This window comes from Schistocerca piceifrons, chromosome 1 (assembly GCF_021461385.2).
Source record: "Schistocerca piceifrons isolate TAMUIC-IGC-003096 chromosome 1, iqSchPice1.1, whole genome shotgun sequence".
In the NCBI taxonomy this organism is placed as follows: Eukaryota; Metazoa; Arthropoda; class Insecta; order Orthoptera; family Acrididae; genus Schistocerca; species Schistocerca piceifrons.
In genome coordinates this window covers 49,680,462-49,704,843 of record NC_060138.1, presented here as the reverse complement: position 1 = coordinate 49,704,843, position 24,382 = coordinate 49,680,462, and positions in this window count along the sequence as shown.

The window sequence follows — 24,382 nt, the reverse complement described above, 5'->3', positions numbered from 1 at the left end:
CAAAACCGACAGCTAATTATCATTTCCCATATAGATTCACCTACTGTAACGCAGACGACAAGGTCACCTGTTTTCCCATAGTTCTCATATCAGTCTCCATAGATTCTGAAGCTATACCGTATTACGGTAAATCACAACGGGGTCGATTTACGAGCAGAGAGGTTTAATATAAGATTTGGTAAAGACTGATTTCTTAAATCTGCCGTTTCTACCTTCGGCTACATCAGCACATACACGCCTTATTCCTTTTATGACGTTTGAAGACAAACAGATGAGATATAAGAGCACAACTTTTTGTGTGATATTTTGATTGGTATTTAATGTCGGTGTTGCACAAAAGTGCGTAATTAACCCACATGGGTCTGTGACGGCCTGATTTGAATTTTATGAGCTGATATAGACACGGCGCTGTCGAAAACTTCGTCGACGCAAATGCGCAACTGCAGCTGTGTATTAATGCCATCCATACTTATAAAACCTCACTCCCAAAGCCATTCAGTGTAGAATACTAACATCTAACCCTCTTTCCCAGCTCAGCACCTCATTCATTCTAGAGATAAGCTGATTCATTTTTACTGGAAAGCAAAGTAGTACACAGGGTGCAACCGAAACATCGTTACTATGAATCATAGGCTATTTGATTATGTCTGTTGTATTACACTGTGAAGTAAAATAGGTTCAGAGTGCTTAGAGTGCACAGTGACCAGTAGTGAGAAGTACAGGATGCCTCACCTTAAGCTTGGACCGCAAATATTATAAAAATGGAAATGGCTATTGATGTTCCGTTCTCACATAATGGGTTGGTAATCGGGCCGTACTGTTAGCCAATAGACGGATTGTAATAATACTTAGAAAGCGTATTTTTCGTGCAAAAATTCACTGAAGAACAGCAAAAATCCATACGCTAGTTATGGGGAATCTGGTCAGTAACGAGCCAATTGACCATCATACATTATGTTCAAAATGACCACTGGCAGCGGTAGTACACTCTTCCAGTCTTGAATGGAACGACTGCTGCACACGTGCTAGTATCTCAGTGGAGATATGGGAGCAGGCTTCAGTAATACGTCGTTGCGTATCATCGGATGTAATTGGTATATCCTTGTATAGAGAGGGTTTCAGCTTTCCACATAGAAAACCGTCTACTGGTGTCAAATCCGAGGAACGGGCCGGCCAAGGTACAGGCCCCTTGCGCGCAATCCAACGATACGGAAACAGTACGTGAAAACATGCACCATGGGCTGGACAGCCAACATGTAGGACCACAGGTTCCTCCTAGCCTGCAGAGGGACGTCTTCCAGCATCCGTGGAAGATGGTCCGATAGGAGGCCATAAAAATTGTCCGCGTTCACTATTCCCTCCATAGAAAACGGGCCTGATGATTAAGTGTCCCACGACACACGTTTACACTCCTTGGACGCTGAGGATGCCAGCAAGGATTGTCAATGAACCAATAGTGCATATTTCGACCGTTGAGCTGGCCGTCATTGGTAACGGTGCCTTCATCACTAAAGAAGATACACGATACATCTAGTTTATCCTGTCTTAATGTTGAGGTACACAGTTCAACACGATTCTCACAATAGTTTCCATGCAGTTTTTGGTCGGGAGAGATATGACAGGTGTGGAGCCTATGTCGATGGAGAATGCATACGACACTTGCCTGCCTAATGCTACTTCCTCGTTCGATTGTGCTGGAGCTAGCGTGCGCATCAACAGCAGCAGCAGTAGGAGCATTTATTTCCCCCTCTTCTATCGTCACTTGTTTCCTTCTGTTACATTGTCCAGGTGTCACACAACTACTTTCACGTAACTTGTTAAAGAGGGTGATAAATAATTTCCGAGATGATTAACGTCTGTTGGGATATCCTGCAGCATGTTTCGTACAAGAACGAACTGCATCATTCCTACACTGTCCATACACCATAATCATGTCAGCTTTTTCTGCATTGGTAAATCCCATCGTGTACTCACGACCTAGTGCTTGGAATGTCACACATTCACTAGCAAGGCGCAATCCACTCGAGCAACACACCCGCACGCTGCAGGCAAAATAACAATATCGTACGTAGGAATTACGCTGCTGAATGGCAAAAACAAGTGTCGGCGTGGGAAATTTTCAAAATACGATATCTCGTAAAGGACTCACAATATAATCCCGCTACAAACACCACTCACATTCTAGTTTACCCTACTTTTACTGTGTTAATATTAGTAGAAATTTAAAAAAAATGTACGTTTGCAAAAACAATAAACGGTGAATGCGTTATTATCACTATCTGTTTATTGGCTTCTAACACATTCTGTGAAAAGCACACATCAGTGGCACTTTCTATTTCCGTAACATTTGAAGTGCCAATTTTACGTCATACGGTCTGTAGATGAACAATATATTGCTAATTTCTTCACCATCATTTACTGCACACAAACAAGCAAAGGACAAAATATACAAATACATAACATAAAACGTAACGAAATAATCAACATCTCCAGTCCACGAATCATGACTAAATATAATTGTAACGTCACAAAAACTAGTTACGTATGTTTGCCTATTTACTTCTGTCCCGAAGACCCTCAATGCTGGCTGTTGGAACCTCCTTTGCCCAGGGTCATTAAAGTTTTTTCGCTCCATCTCTTTTCGACGTTTTCGACGTTTACCAATTAGATGTTAGGGAGACTAGCCTCTGCTTGGAGAACTGCCCACTGCAGTCTTCTTCTTGCAGTCACTTTACCAATTTCAGCTCTCTTAAACAGCCGATAGACATATGCACAGTGGCACGTTTCCTATCTTCCTATTTCTACCGCACCATAATTTTATTTTACAATGTTCAACCTAAACGCGCGGATGCTGCCCTCCACGCACCCCCCCCTCCCCCCCCTCACGCCTCACAGCTACATAATGCAACCGGTAGCACCAGTGACCCTTTCAGCTCTATCTAACTTTGATCGCCCACAGCGCGTGATGTGTATATGTGGTACAGTACATCCGGATCGCATTTACCATTATGTGTCGAATTTCCTTCCCTATCTGTCTTACTCGACGATCTTATGATATTATTTGACTTCTTTGCATAACAATACAATGTACCAGGGATCAACAGTTCGGTTGCACTATTTGAGAATGACTTGTCTCCTGTTCAGGAGGATGGAGGATCTATTGTCCATCCAGCCATCCCGACTTCAGTTTTCCTTGGTTTCGCTCATTTATATTAGGCAAATGCTGGAATATTTTCGTCTAGAAGACCTGTCCCATCCCTCTCAAACTATATAGCTATGTAAATGTCAGCAAATATGAATTTTTCCTTGTTCGTAAATTCTGTTACCATGATATTTCTTGCATCCTTCCAACCGTGGTCCACGGATGAATAAAACTAGTATTTCTACTGCTAATACTACTTCTACTGCTACTACCACTGCTAATATGCTCGTGGCGATCAGCAGTTTGGTGAGTAATTACTGTAGCTGCAATAAAAAGGATGACAAGCTGGTCCGGAAGGGCTACAGACCAGAGACCTTACACACTTCACCGAAATAAATTTGAAACGTTTATCACAAGCTCGTCCGGCGACTATGCGGAAAATGTTAGCCTTCGGCAGTGTTGATCATGACAAAGGTTTCAACAGCTTCAAGTATTAGAATAGTGTGGCTACCATTAAAAATATATATATAACAGCGTGCTAGTGCCAACGTACTGGGATGGTCAAGAGGAGACCGTGAACTCAGTTAAGGACGAATGTAAATGAGTTTCTAATATCGAAACGTGTATCTTATTATAAGAATCAACAAGGTGACTGTGCATTTGTCTATAACAGATGGTTGAAGGCTAATAACTAAAGACCACTGAAGCACAATATGCTAAATTAAGAGTAAAACCTGTATTACGACAAGATTCGCAAGAGTCATCGATGCAGTATTATTTGCCATAAAGGCTAAACATTAGCTTCGAACTATTTACTACAACGCGTTGTCGAAGTGCAGATGTGACATCTAAATTAAATGATCACAACAGAGCGTAATCGACCAGTATGGATACTTGAGAAAGGAAATCTGTGGACAAGATTTATCAATGTCTGGTGTATATGCATTGTAGGTGTGCAGTATCAGAAACCACAACAATTATAGCCACGATCTGTTTCGTTCTGCTGTTTTGATCAGTTAACTGAAACTGCATTTCCACATCCGTGATGTGTAAAGGAAGAACATAGAAACTCCTAGTTTTGGAGATATGACTGCGAAGTACTGAAAGCGTTAATATGTATTCTTTCAAGCTGATGTTAGAATTTTCCCAAAACGTTACGTCGTTTGTTACTCGTACAAATCTGCACGTTATAAAAAACAATCTCTTGCTTCTGTAGTTCTTAGGTCGATCTGGGAATTTTCAAAGATCGATTCCAATGTAAATGCAGAATTTTACATATAAATTACATCTGAATCTGAGAATTTTTTTCATGCGATTTCAGCAGAGCTGATTTTCTTCGCTTGTAACATGAAACATACGTTTCCAAGCAAACATTCTCATTTTCTCTCTTCCGTCGACTGAAAGTTAAGATCAATTGTCCTGACCCAAATGTTAACGCTGTATGTCTACGGAGACAGCTAAAACATTAGACAAGGCGGGCAGAAATTATCGAACAATGTGGAGTCTTTGAAGAGAATGGACACAATACGAAAGGGGAATTTGAATAGCCTCTACGGGAACAATACGTCCGCTGGAGGGAAAGATCTAGTACTGCAGCACGGCTTTCCGTGTGGAAGAGCCGTTAATCTCCCGCTGTCGCACCTGCGTCTCGGAAATGGGGAAACTGGAGTGTAGGGGACAGACGATTCCAGACCTTTCCAGAACATACCGAAATTTTTACATTTTTCTGTATTAAGGAAGTACGCGATAATCATGACAGTTTTGATTACTATTTACAGCCTTACTGTAATGGTCTGACGCTATAGCAGCAGGAAGACGTCTGCTTACCAGAAAATCAGTATAAAGTTACCTAGCAGTCGGACCTATAAGACAAGTGTAGTTTGCCACGACATAAATTGACACTATTTTGATTACTTCCGAGGTATAAATACTTTTAAACAACTGTATTTATATAAAGCTTACATTTAGAAAAAACGTAATTTTTATACTTATACTGATTGCTTTTTTTAAGAAAATACCTAGTTTACACACGTTATGTATCAAGTGTTTTTATAATGTAATTTTCATTGTAGATTTGAGCAAGGTCCACGGACATTAGCAGAATTTTCCGGACATACAGGTTTGGAGCATTTGTAACATATAATTCGATTTATTCTACAGTTCTTCAGTGAACAGTATGCATATTTTCTCCTTTAGCTGGAGATTTCGCAGTTCTTCCTGGATCCGGTGCTACTAATGAATTCGGTGACGTCCTTATCCTTGCTAGTTGCACTCCGAAACTGAAGATGGAAGTCTGATGTATTATTTTTTATTCAAATTACGTATGCATTCATACGACGTACATTGATTATGTTGAGTAATACCACCAATGCACTGCGTCTTGTTTTTCTCTTCCCACTGTAGCATCGCATCTTCTGATCCATGGTCTCAACTTCACCTTTTGCGGCATTGTACGTCTGAACTTCAAGCTTCTTCACTTCTGATGTTGGTACTGTTGGTTCGGCATGAAGGGAGTGAAGGAAGAGAACAACTTCGTTCTATTTAGTAACTTAAGAGGCTTCATCACATGTGGTTGGAAACCAAACAATCTCCTTTAGATGTAATAAAGTAGGCAAGAAATTCACTTTGGTTTTATTCGGACAGTACCGACAAGTGTCAGATCTTTTGAGAACAAATAATGAGCTAAATGGAGAGATGTAAAAACAGATATCACAGGGGATACTACGTCTAGACTATTCAGATTCAATCATCAGGGTTTTCACAATATTGCCTAATAGTAGCACTGCTTTGGTTTCTTCTTCCTTCCGCAAATACTCTTTCATCTTCCAGCAGTTGCAAGTTGTATTGTCACAAATTGACCAGAACTGTATTCCGTATCCATCAGGTTTCAAGGGAATGTATTGTTGAAGTTGAAAGCAATCTCAAACTGAGGCCAATAGTTCATCCACTACCATTCGTCTTCCTGGCACGTAGGCGTAGATTGCTTCCAGTATGGCACTTAAACTATGTTCAAGTCGGACCCCTCCATTGTCAAAGCGCAGCACCATCAGAACAGTATGGAGCGATGGCGAGACATATGTCATTGGACACTGGTCAGCCATTCTCAATTCTTGACTTATAAACACAAGCCAGAATCAGAATACCAAGAAATATTTTGATGTAAATCTAGAGCGACAAAGTCGTTGTAAACGATGAGACCTTCCTTGTTGGTCCACATACACACTACCCCAATCAGGGTTACCCGAAGAACAATATAAAACAGGACTTTTCATTGTCACAGTCCCTAGTCGAATATCTTCTACGTCATCAGTCCTCGGGGCTGTAGCCCATATTTCACTCTCATTATGTGAAAACAATAAGTCACCCTCAACAGAATTTGCACCAAAAAGTTCTTCTCCTTCTTCGTCAAGGGACTTTTCATAATCGTCATCTTCGTGTTGTTCTGAGTTCATAGTGGCTGCTAGCTCAATGTCATCGTAAGTGGAAAATACAAATTCGCTAGGAGGGTTTTCAGAATTAGGAGACTGGTCCTTCAATGCTCTTATCTCCTCATCTTTTAGTCCTCTGTAATTTTTTCATTTTGTAGAATAGACAACTGCTATGAAACAACGCACCACAACAGACTGTCACAAAGAGGACTGTTGATCGCTAGAAGTAAAACAATGCGATTCACCAATAGCAGCTCACGCTCCCACCACATGGGCTCGCGACGCCCGTAGGGGATGAAACGTGAACCAGTACTTAAACAAGAAGCAGTAGGTAAATTTAGATGAATATTTCCCAAAGTTATGACTAACAAGAGAAATTAGAAAAGTCATAAAATTTCATTAAAATGAAATGTACAAATAGTAATTGGCAAGATAATAAATATCTCAGATGGGTCTCTGAGACATGATAGTAGTTGATGGGTTAAGGAGAAAAGTACCCTGTCTTCTTCAGTCAGATTGTAACACTGCAGGCTCTGATCAAATTTTCAATTGCCAATAGTGTTAAACTGAGAGGGGTTTAGCCTGACCGTGACAGTATCTAACCACAAGGAATCGGACTATAATTTCGTAATTGTGAAGTAATTGAAACCGTAACAACAGCAAAGCAAATGGACATTGAACTGACGTTCTACTAATACGAAAGTAAACTGTAGTTATATATACATGCGGTCGCCAGCCTCATTAGGCAATGTGATATCAAGTTGTATGACAAAGTGGAAATAAAATTCACCTCAGTAAACTGACCTCAACTGATACCTTAACTATACTCTCAATACTATACAAGAACTTCTCCCAGCAAACATTACTACAGCTAACCCTTACGCAGACCATAGAACGCCTAATAGCAGCAGTACACACTGTCCCACAGTAATACTGACTATTGGCTCCAATTACTATGCAGTATAACGAACAAATACTGAAGGGCCTATCAGCCTACTAACAGTGTCTGACTGGCAGGATATATCATTATTCAGTAACTGTTACAAAAAGATAATGATCTAAAACAATATTGATTACAATGGGCTTCAGGAAGTTGTACACGTAGTTACTCTATACAATTGGGAAGCACAATTTTAATTTGTACGAAAACTTTTGGTGCAGAATAAGTGATTGCAGTAAATACTACACTTCTCAGAAGGAGCATTTACTTTCATTTATCACACAGGTTAAGTAGGTTATGGGGTCCCTTAAACTGGTATGGTATTTTAAATAGTAACACACAAAATTAAGAAAATAGCAGACACCTTTAGAAACAAATTTAAGTACAATCAATAAAGTAACATTAGTTCAGCCGTTAACAAGAAGTCTAACTAATTAGTGTCTCACTCCACTCAAAGTAATAATAGATTTCAAAATCACCACACAACTTGAAAACCTACTTTAAACAACATATACAAAGAAACAAACAGTTCCCAGTTTATAGACTTGTTCAAAGTGAAACAATACCACAGTCTTTCTACAACTTTTACTTACAGACTGCTATAAGCAATTTATATTTTTATATGGATTATCTTAATGGCAGCTACTTATTTAGTGAAAAACTATCTTTATGAACATACGTCAGGCAAATTTAAGATGAAAAATTATGTAGGGTAAACCATTTACCCTATACAATAAACTAATCAAACTTCATACTCCACAAAGTTAACAAAATCTACAAAAAGCTTTACTGCTAAAATTCCAAGCTAAAAAAAAAAAAAAAAGGATACTCGAAACTGATTCAGTTGAAACGGAACCTGTCTACGAATGTGACTGGGGATAATTACAGGTGTAATCGCGTAGGTTAGATGTTCCATAAAAAGTTATTATGCAGTACACGGTATGCCTACCTGATCCACTGGATGCACATATTAACACAAAAGTTATGCTGAAGGTGGGGGCGCTTATGGAAAATTACAGTGGCTATAAAATTGGCTGTGAACCAACCATGATTCTTAATGTTAGTCACGTCCTGATATAACTCTTCTTGGTGTCCTAAATATAACCATTTGGGTTGATAATGGTACCATGGTCGATAGCCATGTGCAGGTGTTGTATTCTATCCGAGGCTAATTTACGTGCTCACAAGGTCGTATTGCCTCAATTTGTACATAAAAATTAAGCCCAATAGCTGAGCAAGGCTGCCGCTGACCACTCGGTATCAGAGTCACAACTCGAAAGAACTCGCCACAAAGGAATCAAGAGACTTTTCCGGTCCCGCCAAATTACTTCCGCAGCGGCGCGGTTTCACTACAGATTCTACATTTCGCTTCCCTGCTTATGGGCCAAAACAATATACAGAGTTCTTTTTTTATAAATTAGTACATACACAGAGAATTACATATAAAACCGGAGGTACTGCTACAATATAATTTCTTAAAACTTAAAAATAATGAACATAATTATTATATATTTGCACAAGCAAAGATCTTCACTATGCGGATACACTAGTGTACAGGTGCGGCAGAAAACTTAAACCGAATATATATATATATAAATCTATAAATCTATCGATTAGTGGTGTTGCAAATATAAATAACATTATACAAGTAAAGGTTAATAAGCACAGAATATATAACAGGCAAAAGAAGATAGTTTAAGGAAGATAAAAATTACTCCTAAATGATTGGCAGTATATGGGAGACGTCAGGATAATTTTTATGGCATTTGTTTACTGATTTATGATCTGTTGAATTAATAAACGAGTGACTTGGTTGAATTGTGATACAGACTGTGACCTCTGAAGTGTAAATAGAAGTAACAACGTGTAGCACAAGAAATATTTTCACAGATTATGCCCTGTTTTAGAATAAGTCATAGATATCATTAATTATTTGTTATTAGAGGAAAAAGAAATGCAGAGCCTTTGGTTTTAGCATTCTGTCGATAATAACTCCTAATCACAATCAGTCATATTCTAGAATTTTATGCAACAAATCTCTTGGTAGAACTGGTACTATCACGTTAAATTTCCAAAACACAATAAGAGAAAATGATAGTCATCCATGACAGCCATTAAGAGCCATTTGATTCACTGCAGTAACAAAGCCAAGAATTGATATTGTGATCAAAGACTGGGATAAAAAAACATTTGACAGTATTGGATCACTGTTCGTATATGCGGGTATGTCGCAGTTGGTGAGAAAACAAGTAATCTACCTATAGCGGCCTTGTGTTGATATTAAATGTTTATTTTCGTTACATGGGGTGTAAGTTTTTGAATGGGAATCATCGCACATGGATTAGAAACATAACTGCAGTAAAGGGGTAGTATAGGTTTTGGGCCGAATCCCTGACACCGCATTTGTCAGCACTTTTTAGCCAGTGACATATTACATATGCGAATGTCATATTAAAAGTCTTTGTCGATCCATCCAGGGTCACCTGGTGGACAGGAAAGGAGCGTAGTGAAGGGAGAGGGGAGGGGGAACAGGAGGTCATCCAATGAGAATGGAGCTCAAACTTTCCTTCTCCCTCCCACCACCCATTTTGCACCCATCCAACAAGAATAATTCGTGGTTTTGTGATTAACTTTTCTTATTGATGCAACAAATTTTTCCAGTTATGTTATGCCAGCATCACACCAATGTTACAATGTGGTAGCATTTTCGTCTGTTACATGATGTCCTGTGGCCTGGGCTGTATCGCAATTACCACTTTTCCCTGGCCTTGCCACATGCACTTGTTGCGATTTTTCTACAAACGTAGAGTTGTAAGATTTTGTGAACACACTAACATGATGTGATGTGCATATTATTTGCCTGTCCTTGGTAAACACACATGTCAAATTTTTTTTTCTGCAATTGTGATGTGATATGCAGTGTCTCAATCCAAATTGCAACTCTTTTCAATGGAAACACTCTTTCTCCCTCAGTAATGCTAGATGAGCATATCATTACATTAGGAGACTTCCCACAAACAGTTACGTTATTTAATGAGAGAGAGAGCACTAATATACAGCAGCGTACTTTTGAGAATTTAATGTACCCTAGACATGCAATTCAACATGCTCCAGACTATCAGCAATGCTGATACCTAGAAATCTATCAATTCTATGAGATAATGTGCAGAGAACTGTTGGAGATCATACGCAAAGCTTCTCACCCATTAGAGAAGAACATCATTAATCTCTACAACTCTTCTTGCACATTGATGCAAGGAGAAAAGGAAATTTACAAATTAATTATGAATAACAACCTGACTTAATCATTATCAAACACCCTGCCGTATGTACGAGTTTATAAAAAAAGAAGTGTATCCATAAGAGCCCCCTGAATGCTATTGTAATTGAGCGGATGAAGCAACCTCATCACAGCAGTCTTGTAACCGACTGGTTCTACAGTGCTATTCGAAACTAGACGAAGGTTGGAAATTACTCAATACTATCTGATAATGAACCATAAGTGCTTTTATTCTTGGGGCTTCTGATTGTGGAAAGACTAATCTTATTCTGTCACTATTCACACACTTCAAAGATATATATATGTATATATATATATATATATATATATATATATATATATATATATACTTCTATTTAAACCAAAGATGAGTATGTCATAGGAGATGTTGCTTGGTGTTGATGGAGTAGCCTACGTGACATTTAGCAAGAGCAGTGACATTGCAAGATGTGAGAAAGCAAAGATGAACAATGCTTTCAGATGTGATGACATGTATTTGGAAGACCAGGATCAGATACACAAATACTTTTGTTTCGGTTGTCATATCAAAGCCTATGTGTGTATCTGAGGTAGACATATTCCAGGATTTCAGTGCAGCTGGTGAGGGATAATGCAAATATTATAATTACATAAAAATTGGACAGTATGTATTTAAAACTTATTTTCCAAGCTTACATAGGAACCGAATTGAGATTTGACACATTTTTAACATATTAGCCTGTTGCTGGCATCACATGCATGACAGCTTTCCAGTGATTTACAGAACAAGGGAACTCAGTGAAGGTCGATACAGCTGAAACTTGCAGGAGAGTCTACTAAAAAGATAATGTACAAATACATAACTGTATAAGTATACTGCAGGCTTTGGACAAATTCGCAAGTATGTCATAAACTCATTACAAAAGCATGAAGAACATTTATCCCTATGTTAACAGAAGAAACTAGGCAGTCAACGCAAAGTTAAAGGAAATGTGAAGTGCCACCAGGTGCGGCATAATCGCGAATATGACTAGCAGTAGCTGGAAATGGTAATGTGTTGAGTTTGAAAGGTGAAGACGTCAACACAAAACTGATGTATATACATCAATATATCAAGATGGTAGCTAAGGCACTTGACTCCCTTCACCGGCAGTAACTTCGTAGTACACCTAAGTTGTATGATATCTTGAAAACGGTTTAGTGTATGATGTCACTTCGACAACAAAGCAAAAAGCTATCGATGTGTGGAAGGTTATTGGACAGATATTGGGATTGCTAAAATTAGGACAGCTACAATGACAACAGTCTCTCTCAGAAACATTTAAACAAGAGGCTGAAGGTAGGGAAAGGTTCTCACAAATTACAGATGGAGCAAGAATACCAAATGTAGGGGACGGAGATGGAAACACTATTAATGATTCCATTAACTAGCTTAAAGATAGATTTTGACAACATATGAGTGTATGGGGTTAGTTAGGAAAAATTATGTACCAGGATAATATATATGGCTGCGTAGACCTTTTCAAGTCTCAAAAGTCTATGACGTAAATTCAAGCGATGAATGAAAATTTATACCGAATATGTGCTGTGTACGACTTCCAGCGTTGGTACAAAATTTGATTCGTCGATTCAGTCTGCATATATACAGTATAGAGCTATATACGACGACTTACATCCTGAAGTACAGTGAAGGTGAAGAAATTGTTGGCAGTTTTTACACAAAGGACTTACCGAAAAGCTCTGAGCCACACGTGTTTCTCAAAAAGCGTGTTATACGACGTCGACAAAACATGGCTTCAGTCAAGGGCCTCGGCGTCCCATCAAAGCACAACAATTTGGTAATCGTTCACGATTTTCTATACAAACAGGGTATAAAATCCTCAGACTATATAGTGATTTGGCGTGGGTGGTACGAAGCGCATCATAGATGGTGGTATTCTTAGTAAGTGACTACTTGAACTGATCTTACCTGGGTAAAGCTATTATGGACCCGCAACGAAGTTGTGTCTAGCTCATGGTGATAAGGGAGTAAATATTTTCATATTGCAGATCAAATATTTGTCAATGAAGCTGGGCAGATAGGTGTGGGAAGGGACATAGGCCTAGAGTAATGTACCGCAGAATTTGCAGATGGTAAAGCAATGTGAGCCAAACTCAAACTTTGTACTGTGATTAAATCCTGGAGAACTGCGACTGTGGCTGGTCATACACTAAAGAAGAATCCTGTTGCGTGTTCCGAAAACAAAATAGTTGATGCTGATGATTTGAATCTGTAAATAAGAAGGTTTTGTACAAGGCTTTGACTCACGTGCAAACATTAATATGCTTAAAGCAGAGATTAAAGCAACACAGCAAAAAATATACTTATACTTTAATTCATGAAGATTCAGTAGGATCACTGCTAGGTTTCTCGAAGAGACATGTGTTGGAGTAGAATACTTAAACAAGATAGTGGGTATTCAACCCGTAAACATGCTCTGTATTGAGGGAAATATTGCAATGAATTCATATCTTAACGGTAGACAGTGGATCCAGGCTACCAAATTGTAAAAGTGTTCTAAAATCCACTATACGTCCCAGTGACTACATGATATTATCCAACTTGATCTGAATATCATAGATCACAATGAGAATTTAATCGATTTTTATGTTGGGGAAATTATAGTACATCTTGTGGTGTCACCGCCAGACACCACACTTGCTAGGTGGTAGCCTTTCAATCGGCCGCGGTCCGTTAGTATACGTCGGACCCTCATGTCGCCACTATCAGTGATTGCAGACCGAGCGCCGCCACACGGAAGGTCTAGAGAGACTTCCTAGCACTCGCCCCAGTTGTACAACTGACTTTGCTAGGAATGGTTCACAGACAAAATACGCTCTCAATTGCCGAGACGATAGTTAGCAAACCCTTCAGCTACGTCATTTGCTACGACCTAGCAAGGCGCCATAGCATTTGATATTTATCTTGAAGCATGTACAGTCAAGAGAGATGTTCTCCAATTGTGGATTAAAGTCAAGTATTCCAAGAACTACGTTCTTTTCTCTATAGGATAATTACTTTACCTTGTTCCAGACCTCACGCCAATCTGCGTGAGCCTAAAAGCGTGCATTTCGGCCTCCTCTAGCAACACAGTGTTGGCTCTTCTGCCAACACTTCATAATCTTTTTATGTGTGTAGAGCCAGTGTAAAAATTATTCATTACATTTGAGTTTTCATGATACATGATCAATACTTACAAAACTTTACATGCCATGAAACTTGGAAAAACATGGTGTGGCACAGAGTGGTACACCACAAGCAATGCAAACAACTTTTGCTCTCTTCTCTTTAGTGTTTGTGCTGCAGAATCTGCATCGCTTCCTAGTGCCACTGTCTTTAGGTACATGTTTGACTGCGTTCACGAGCCGGACGTCATCTGGCACACTAGAGACTCCTCTCTTTGCTGGGAAGAAAGTGGGCGTTGATCCCCTCTTTTTCCTGGATGAATACCCATTAATCAGTTGTCTTGCTAATCTTTACAAATAATATCTGCTGGGACACATGTGTCCCACTAATTTTATTTCGATTATAAGATAGCACAGTCGCTGAGAAGTACATTGCACACTGTATTTGTACTAAAAAATGATTATTAAGTTAATAATAAGATGAATTATAACTTGAGACATCGCTGGAAAGTGAGAAATGATGAAAACTGAATGACAGACATAAGTGGCGTTGCAGCGGCCATATATACACGCCAATCAACAAAAGTAGTCACCGCTTCTCTATTGCCTTTGCAGTGCAGTCTCGATTTTTTTCTTAGGTTCAGTACAGTCATCCCTAGATGGCAGCACCGTGCAGAGCTGGGTAGCATATATCCCGACACTCGAACTGGCGCTAAATGATAGTGGGACATATATGACCCATCAACCACGAAAGGGTTAAGACCTCGGCGTATGGTGCTCAGGGAAGTAGGGTACCACCTAGCAAGATTGGTGTCTGGCGGTGACACCACAGATTACATGCATGTATAATTTGTAGTTATTTTATTCTCTGCAAAATCCTGTTTATGGCTAAAAAAATTAAATTACAAAATCTGTCAGTCAGCAGAAAAGGTATCTTGCGTTGGTTCATGGGACATGTGTGTCCCACTTCCTGTTGAGAAAAAAAGGAGAACTTAAAAAATATTTAGGTGGTGAAAATATAATAATGGGACTGAAAAGAAACTGTTATCACCTTAATATTTTAAAAACCTGTAAAAAATGAATTTTATCCATGAAAGGTTATACCCAGTGGAGAATTGGTGGGCGAACACGATCGGGCTGCTCGCCACGAACAGAGACACACAACGTAGTTGACCGGCATCGCTCCACATCCTCGATCGTATCCTCGTCCGTATCTCCCTGAATCTCAATGACTCTCTTCGCGCGCGTGTTTCAGTAACAATTACTGGAAAAGGTGGTTACTCAGACTTTTGACAGGTGATCCCATTAATGTGACTGGACAGTATACTTCTGAGTTGGATTATCAGTGAATATATTTTAAAGCTTTGTGTTTATTTACTCAGCTAGTGTTCCTCCATAACCACACTTACGAGCTTGAGGTAAATATTTGACGTATGTGGCCTACACTGCTCATGGAGAAGTGGATAAATAATTTTAGAGGCATCATGAATACGTCGTCCGATGTGACAGCTGTCAATGATTGTTTGCAGCCAGGGACCCATTTAAGCCTCTCTGTATACTGAAAAACTCCCAACATTCACTATGTGAACAGATGCAACTCATCATTTGGAAAATGAATTATGCTCGATCTCTCTGTATCATCAGTGAACAATATCACGTATTTATTGTTTCACAGCTTACGTAGGAAGTGTTTCACATCGCGGACGTACACCGCTCCGCCCAGTGTTCATACAATACACACCAGCGGTGCGCCACGTCTCAAGTTCCTAGAGCCACCTTGTGACACGTACTGCGCGGTCAGTGCAGTGTAGGGTTGTTGCTATGATACCTACAATGAAATTTTTTCCAAAGTAGATCGCTAAACACAGGCGATATTACTTTCCACAAAATGACGATTTATCGATATCTAAATGGCAATACCGAGTGCCGATATTTTTATCTTATATTTTTTCACATTTGTTGATAACTATCTGAAATTGTTCTTTTGAAATTAGAGTGGAACATAATTTTACTTTCACTGAGTGAAGACGTCTGCTTTTTGAGTTTTCCTCACGTCCACTTTTTCTCTCTGATTGTGTAAGCAAGTATAGGTGGCACTAATAAGAAGTCCGATTACACTGGGGCATGGCGGTGTGAATGGAATAGCAAGATTTCAAACGTGAAGAAATAGCACACCACTTCCATTAAAAACAGTTGTCAACGCAACTAGTTTGCTATTTCTTCACATCGGCATTCTTAAAAGTAGTGCCTGAAATTGATGAACAAAAATATAAACTACGAGATTCGTATTTGCGGTGGGCGGAGACGTGTGACTGGAAATGCAGACGTAATGTGCGCTCGGAGCCACCAACAGAAACTGCAACGTTTAGCTTCACCACGTAATTTTGACACCACAGTTACTAGGTCGCTAGCGTTTGCAGAAATGAAGAATTTGGGAAGTCGGCATGAAGTGTTCCGGAAAAGTCCGATATGTGACGAAACCGTCACGCTTTATTGTGTCACTTACTTGCACTTCCCGTTGTTAGCAAAGTGGTTATCGCCAAGCGTTAACGTGTATTGCTTTCCTTTCAGTTCTTGCTCTAAGGGAGACAGGCAGGCTTCTAGCTTGTTGTACAGAGTTTCTAATAAGTCAATACTTAAATATACTTAAGTATATGATGAAATTGGAAAAAGAAATTGGAACTCGTAATTCAACTTAGTTATCCACATTTTCACTTTGAATCACCGCAAATTTAGGGGAAGAGAAATCAGTAAACTGACATATTTTGCTTAAAGGAATTACTTTCAGAACTTATATATGTATGCCCTGAAACCCCTACATATCTCATTGTCCACGTATGTAATATTGTTAGGCGATGTAGTCGGTGTCCCAATGTCTTTCCCTGATTACAAAAATTGATAAGGCGTAGACAAATACTCTTTATCTTGAAATGTATGTGACACTCTTGTATACATGCATACATACTTTACTTTGGTTGTGGAAGGTCCCAGTGACGTAACGACAGCAGAATCGGACACCATTTACAAACATGTTCTCAAACCACTAGAAAACACAATGTGTCCTCTGGTAAAATAAGACAGATTCACCAAAAATAATCCAGCGAAAATTGAGGAATGAATACTACAGACAGCTACCAGATGTTTAAGGCATCAAGGCGTCGTGTATGTGAAGTTAAGGAGACAGGGAGCGTCAGTGATCTGTCTAGAACAGGCAGCCCTGACCTGGCGCGCAGACGACTCTAACAATGGCAGACTCCATCGTGGGAAGTCCCAAGAAGTCAGTCTCCCGAGCCTCACGTGAACTGCAGATTCCGAAGACGTCAGTGTACCGCATTCTACGTAAAGAACTTTTTTCTGTTCGTACAAAGTCCAGATTGTACAGTCTCTCCAACCAATGGGTAACAGTACTGTTGCCATGTTGGCTGAGTACGACGTAGATAATGCCATATGAAACAACTCCTTTTATCAGATCTGAACAGTGTTCTTAAGCAACCAGTAACTACGATCTGGGGACCACAGAATTCCCCCACTATGGTAAAGACACTCAGGGGCAGCCTTCAGCTCAATGTGAGGTGAGAGCTTATACACAGCAAAATCGTACGACAATTTTTTCTTGACTGAAATTACAATCGCACCCAACACCTGGTGTCGCACCTATTTGTTGTACAACAGATTCAAGCCGTTCAGGACTTAATTTTCTAGCAAGATGGTGCGCCAACTCATTGGGGTTCGATGTTCCTCCCTATTTGGACACAACATTTCCGGGAAGTTGGATCGGGCGTGGTGGTACCATCAGCTGACCTCTGTGATCATCGGACACAACATCACTGGATAACGTTTAAAAAAATTGTTCAAATGGCGCTGAGCACCATGGGACTTCACATCCGAGGTCATCAGTCTCGTAGACTTAGAACTACTTAAACCTAACTACCTAAGGACATCACACACATCCATGCCCGAGGCAGGATTCGAACCTGCGACCGTAGCAACAGCGCGGTTCCTGACTGAAGCGCCTAGAACCGCTCGGCCACAACGCCCGGCAATCACGTTTAACCAATCCCCAGCATCGCAGAATCACGGCGCAGATTTATTGGTGTTCGTAACATTCATCCCTCATGATATATTGGCCTTTACATAGGTGGAATTGCAATACTGCCGGGATATTCTCGGGGCAACGAAAGGAGCACAAGTCGAAACTGATTAATTCTGTCTGTTTACACAAAAACTAGATTTTTTCGCCGGCAGTTCAATATAAAAGAAGTCTGACATTGTTTCTAGCTTATCTATATTTCTAACCAGGGAAAGGCTCAGCACTCTTCCCAACCACGGAACTCTGAAACAGACAAATACTTTGATTCTTGTAACATATCAGTGTGTTTATAAATCTGCGATCGCAATTATAGTGTCAGCATTATAGAATTTAAATAAGGGAAGAGCCTCACCTCAGTTTGTAAGAGAAAAGAATGCAGTGATTCACATTGCATTACTGACGAGATGACCTGTACTTTTTTGGGGAAAGGTGTCTCTGCCAATGTACGTACATTTTAGATCATGTATAGTTCAGCCAAACCATTTTTTCAGCCTGTTCGCTGCAGTTAACAAGCGACGTGGTATTAGCCCCTTTTTTTGTCTCCTTCCAGCGCATGTGTCAGATAACGCAGAGCGACTGCTCCAGCCGCGTGTGCGTAAGCCTGTTACGTGCGCTCATGCTTGTATGTGTGTGTGTGTGTGTGTGTGTGTGTGTGTGTGTGTGTGTGTGTGTGTGTGTGCGTGTGCGTGTGTTCGCGTGCGCGTCCGCTGTGGCACAGATGCGACTCATGCGCTGCCACGTACGTACGCATTATTTAACGCACTTGGTTATCGCCCTACCATGTGTTATTTAAGCAAATAATTCCAATGCTTTTGCGCAGAATATGTCGGGGTTAAGTACGCTGTTTTGCATGGAATGATTTCTCTCTTCATATCTGCGTTCAGCAAGGTAGCCGTCGGCAAAACTTTTCTGACCCTACGAGCACCGCCCGTCAGCGACACGTGTAAGCTCTCAATCTTGGCCGTGACCTTACAGGCTAGTTCGCTTTGTGTCTGTCAGACCTTAAGCGACGGGCGAGATAAACGCATTGTGCAGTGTACGCGTGACTTCGCTAGGGGAATAACGCTAACTTGGCCAACCATTTGTGTTTATGCTATAGGTTCCTTTTATTAAAAGAAGAACCACACACTTTTGTACATACTCTAGTTGCGGGAACTCTCAAACCCCCCAGAGGTTACCAAAACATTAAATTTGCTTGGGTACACACTGGCGCTAACTTGTTATACCAGCTATACATACGCTCAAGTAACAGTCATTGTCTGGACAGGCTATCGTAATTTCTAGGGCTAGATCAGTGCCAATTACGGCATCATGCTTCACAGCTAGCGAAAGAGTTACAATTATTAGTGACTCAGCCTATAGGAAAGTGAATATAGCCGACGCCGAAATTAAAAGGAAGGGTGGTAACATTATAAGAGTTCAATGAGAATTCCACTGTTTAGTGCAGAGGAGAGATCGTATGATATGTTGGAATCGATTTAGAAGAAATAGGGAACCCAGTAATAGAATCAGAATTTAAAAGAACTGTGGAGGATTTAAGGTCAAACAAGGCAGAAGGTATAGATAATCTTCCATCAGAATATCTAAAATCGTTTTGGGGGGAAGTGGCAACAAAACGACAATTCACGTTGATGTGTAGAATATATGAGTCTGGCGACATATCATCTGATGTTCGTAAAAATATCATCCACAAAATCACGAAGTCTGCAAAAGCTGACAAGGGAGAAAATCATCGCACATTCTGTTAAACAGCTGATGCATCCAAGTTGCTGACGAGAATATTATACAGAAGAATGGAAAACAAAATTGAGGATGTGTTACGTGACGATCAGTTTGGCTTTAGGAAACGTAAAGGCAACCAGAGAGTTAGTTCTTACGTTCCAGTTGGTAATGGAAGCATGAAAAATCGAGACACGTTCATAGTGTTTGTCGACCTGGAAGAGGCAGAAAATGAGAGTTCACAGTAGACCACCATACCACACTATGACTCTTCGATAAGTAGTAAATACGATGTCTTGCCGTATATTTTTAATAATTTGTTGCTGAGAAAACAACAACTTTCTACCTATTAGATGCTTGTCTAGTCTACTTAACACAGAATATTTTTGCCGAGGCTTCCATAGAGCTGACAGACACATCATTCCCTAAATACGCAGGCATAATGGTGGACTTCACCTCAGTTATTTTCACTCGAGTTTTCCATTGTATATAACCTCCAATAGGCCTTTATCGTTTGACAAGAGTTCGTAGAGCAGTTGCATCACGAGTATGTCTAATTAAGTACTTGTATATTCACACTGTCAGTCTGCTTGCGTGCTTGACTGCCTCACTTAGTGTTTTTCTTTAGCTAAGGCGTATTTCGTGCCACGCATAATAATAATTAGAGATTGGCGAATGGTGACTGAGAAGTATCGTAACACATTTTCTTGGAGGACACAAAAATAATTTTCTATTTTAACGTCCCGCACGCACACATTTGCATTTCAGTCTGTGTATTAATACAGCTTATAAATTATTTGTTATGTATTTACTTATCATCTTAATGTGTTTTCCAAATAATAATAAAAGCTCAGATAGCATTATACGTATAAGTTACCTGTGAAGTGTACGTATAAAAACTGTGTAGTGTGATAATAATTCAGAGCAAAAATGGCATAAGACCCCCGGGGGTGGTGGTTTCCTCGAATAACATCTCACTACAGAGCACAGGCTTCGAACGGAGACCAAAAGCTCAAGGCTTCATGGTAAGGTTTCGTCAGTATTACACTGGCGTAATGTCAGTGTTAAATCGGCGCACTATTTGTGTGATACGGTGTAACGCTTGGACGACGCCGTCCTACAGTTAGGATACTTTTGGGAAAATTTTTGCTGAATAAGCTACGAAGTCCATTCAGTAAATAATGTAACACATTCCTTTCTCGGCCAATTTCGGTTTAAAATGCGCAATTGTGGTACGACATCGTGGAATATTAGCGCTTTGTCCCTGTAGTTTCATGAAGTTGTAACGCCGGAAATGCATATCTTCCTATTTCCGTCTATTGTACTGTAATTCTTTTTCCATGTTTTGTTATCTCAAGATATGACATTTCTTTGTCTTTATATATTGTAATTGTTTTACTGTATATATATATATATATATATATATATGCATTTATGTTGTTTTGTTTTGTGAATATTATTTGTATTTATACGCTGGGTCTGGCCTAGGGAAAACTACGCTGTCGAACGAATACATCGATAGGTCGTGTGGAGAACCAAAGTGTTTAGGAACTTTGGTAATGTTAACTCTGTCGCTTGGAGCGCGGGCAGAGAGACAGTCTGGCTGGGGTGGTGCAGTGGAGCAGGTGTGTTGTGTGAAGCTCCCGCGAGTTGCCGCGCTTTCGGGGTTTGGCAACATGTAATTGCGCTCGACTTGCGATGATAGTTTCTGACATGGTGTCGCGGACGGGAAGCATTAGCTGGCGAACATCAAGAGCCCGTTTCGTCTGGTGACCGTGTCGAGAAGAAGGCGCGCCAACATCCAGCTTCTGCAACAGCGACTGCCGACAATGAGTGACTGTCGCCACCTCCCCGATCGACGGCTTCAAACCTTCAATCAACCAACAAGGAAGACTGGAAGCACGTAAAGTTTTATAACTGTATGGCAAACCTCAGCTTTTCAAACTTTTAAAATTGTTGCATCACAAAATTACAGCAACTTAGCATGAACGTTTGTTGCTCATTGTCCCAATTGCATTACCAAGCAGGGTCCCATCCTTTTCCGGAATGAACCCGAGTGTCGTTGAAATTCAAACGCCAGCATCATTCGATTTCACTGCTTTAATTTCAAAGTTCAGTTAAAGTATTCATAGCTGGCTACAATATTTAGATTACACAAGCATAAATTAAGAGTGCGAGTTTTGTTACCGTATTTTAGCGTACCTGTGACTGCAGCTCAGCTTGGTACGTACTAAATTTTACTGTTGTTAATTGTTCAGAATCATTTAATTCAAGTTCAAAGTTAAATCTCTTATTTCTAAATTGCGTGGATTCAAGTAGCTTTTGAAATGATTGTTGAGGCAGTCCAAGACTAACCGTATTTTACTGAATTTCGATGTGCTTCAGAAAGAAAGCTCACTATTAACTTCAGTCACTAAATTAACTTTCGATTTTCCGGTTTTATTAATTCTTTTGCTAAATTAAGTCAGAGTGTAGCGAAATTTATTACTTCTGACAAACTTTCAGTTTTCACACTACACGTGTCAACCTTCAGTCGCCACGCTTCTAGTGCTAATTATATGTGTAATAACCTTTCTTTTTCAGTTACTATAGTAATTGTCCTTAGGACTGGCGACCGTAATTTCCCCCAAATCTCAAATATCTAATTACCGCTAGTTAATTGTTAACGTAACGGCCGCACATTTACTTTCTTTATTAGCTTTACCCCTTTTCAAAATTAATTTCCACCAGCTTCATTTGCATTTTTCCTTTCACTTAGATGTAACCCTTTCCTCCCTCTTTACCGACAGATTAACTTCGGTGACGATTCTTTTCCCAAATTTCCATTAGGTACACGCGGTTTAATTTTTCACTCTCATTAATGTCTATAAGTGAGGGGGAGGTTACAAAGTTCCAGTGGTTGGTATGCTTTACGTAGCCTTCGAAACGGCGTCTGTAACCGTGGTACGTTCCCACCAGAGACCTCCTATTGAGTTTGTCTTGGCAGGAAACCAGAATATCACACTTATCCACAGGCGCTTCCAGAATGTGTACGGAGACGTAACAGTGAACAAAAGCACCATTAGTTGTTGAGCGAGGCACCTGGCGTCATCGTAACAAGGCTGCGCTAACCTGTCTCATCTCCCATGTGCCGATCGGCCGCAAACAGCTGTGGCTCCTGCAGTGTTGGAACGTATGGACACTCCCATTCCAGGTGATCGACGGATCATAATCAACACGTCGAAAAAAAGAGTTTTGTAGCAAAACGAGTGGGGAATAATACGGTGTGTTGGAATCCTGAATAAAACCAACATGTTTTCAGAAAAATAATGTGTTACACTACTTATTGAACGGCCGTCGTATGATATAATTATTTTATTCTCATTCCAGAGTCACATAACAGAAGTAATAATAATGAAAATAATTTTTACAAGAAACCCACACGTAATGCTCTCACTGAGATAAAATGTCGAACATATTGCCTCTTCCTTTGAACTCTGAACAATGTGAAGTGCAGATAGCAAATGATGGAGGTCAAACAATCTAATTATAGAAATAAAAATTGGTCGAAGAGTATGGGGTTGTGCTTGGCTGCCATTGCCTGAGATATCAGTTTGCCGGGGGCCCACAGCGATTGGTAGGCCAAATGATGACGTCGACGTTATGCGACTGGCCAAACTCCACCTCCTATTTCCCTAATCTTCTCCATGGTGACCTCGCCAAGTTCTGACAGTGACTTTCGATATGGCATGTACGAATGTAACATGACAATGGCGAAAGAGTGCGTCATATGCTAAGTCAGCGACTTGGGCCACAACTCATACTCACCCTCTGCTAACATCTCATCCCATTATGAACAAAATAGTGCAAATTAAAATATAAAAAAAAGAAAGTTTGCGAGACCATATGAAATTTAAGTACAAATGAGTAATATTCTGAAGGAAATAAAGACGACGTCGATTTTGATGCAACGACGGCTTATGCCATTTGCTAGAAGGTAGACCTACTGAGAATGGTTTCTACTTCCTCTGCCAACAGACAGAGTAGTAGCATAGCTACCAGACATCCATCTGTATCACTGTTTAACATGGAATGCTCACAGCCAAAAGGATCAATGTGAAGAAAGCAGGCAACCATGCCACAGAGAAGCACTCATTCTACCTATAGCCAACTGAGCAAGTTTGAGAGGGGACAAATTGTGAGTAGCGGAAAGGTCGTTCTGGACAACTGCCACAGATGTTGGACGTGCTGCATCAGTTGTGCAACGCTGCAGGTACAAGTGGTCAAGTAAACACTCTCACAGCAGTAGACGAGGTTTTCGACGTCCACGCAGATCCCGCAGGATAGTCGTTTTGTAAGCGCGACAGTGCCAGATCGTACGATTACCGCAGCACAGACAGGAGGGCTTATGAGCCCACAAAATCAACTCGAGCTGTTGCGAACCACGTATTAGCAATGGGACGACGGCCACTCACATTTCTACCCCTTCTCAAATGTGTGTGTGAATTACTAAGGGACCAAACTGCTTAGGTCATCGGTCCCTAGACTTACACACAATTTAAACTAACTTAAACTAATTTATGCTAAGATCAACACACACCCATGCCCGAGGGCGGAGTCAAACATCCAGTGGTAGGCGCCGCACAGTCCGTGACATGAC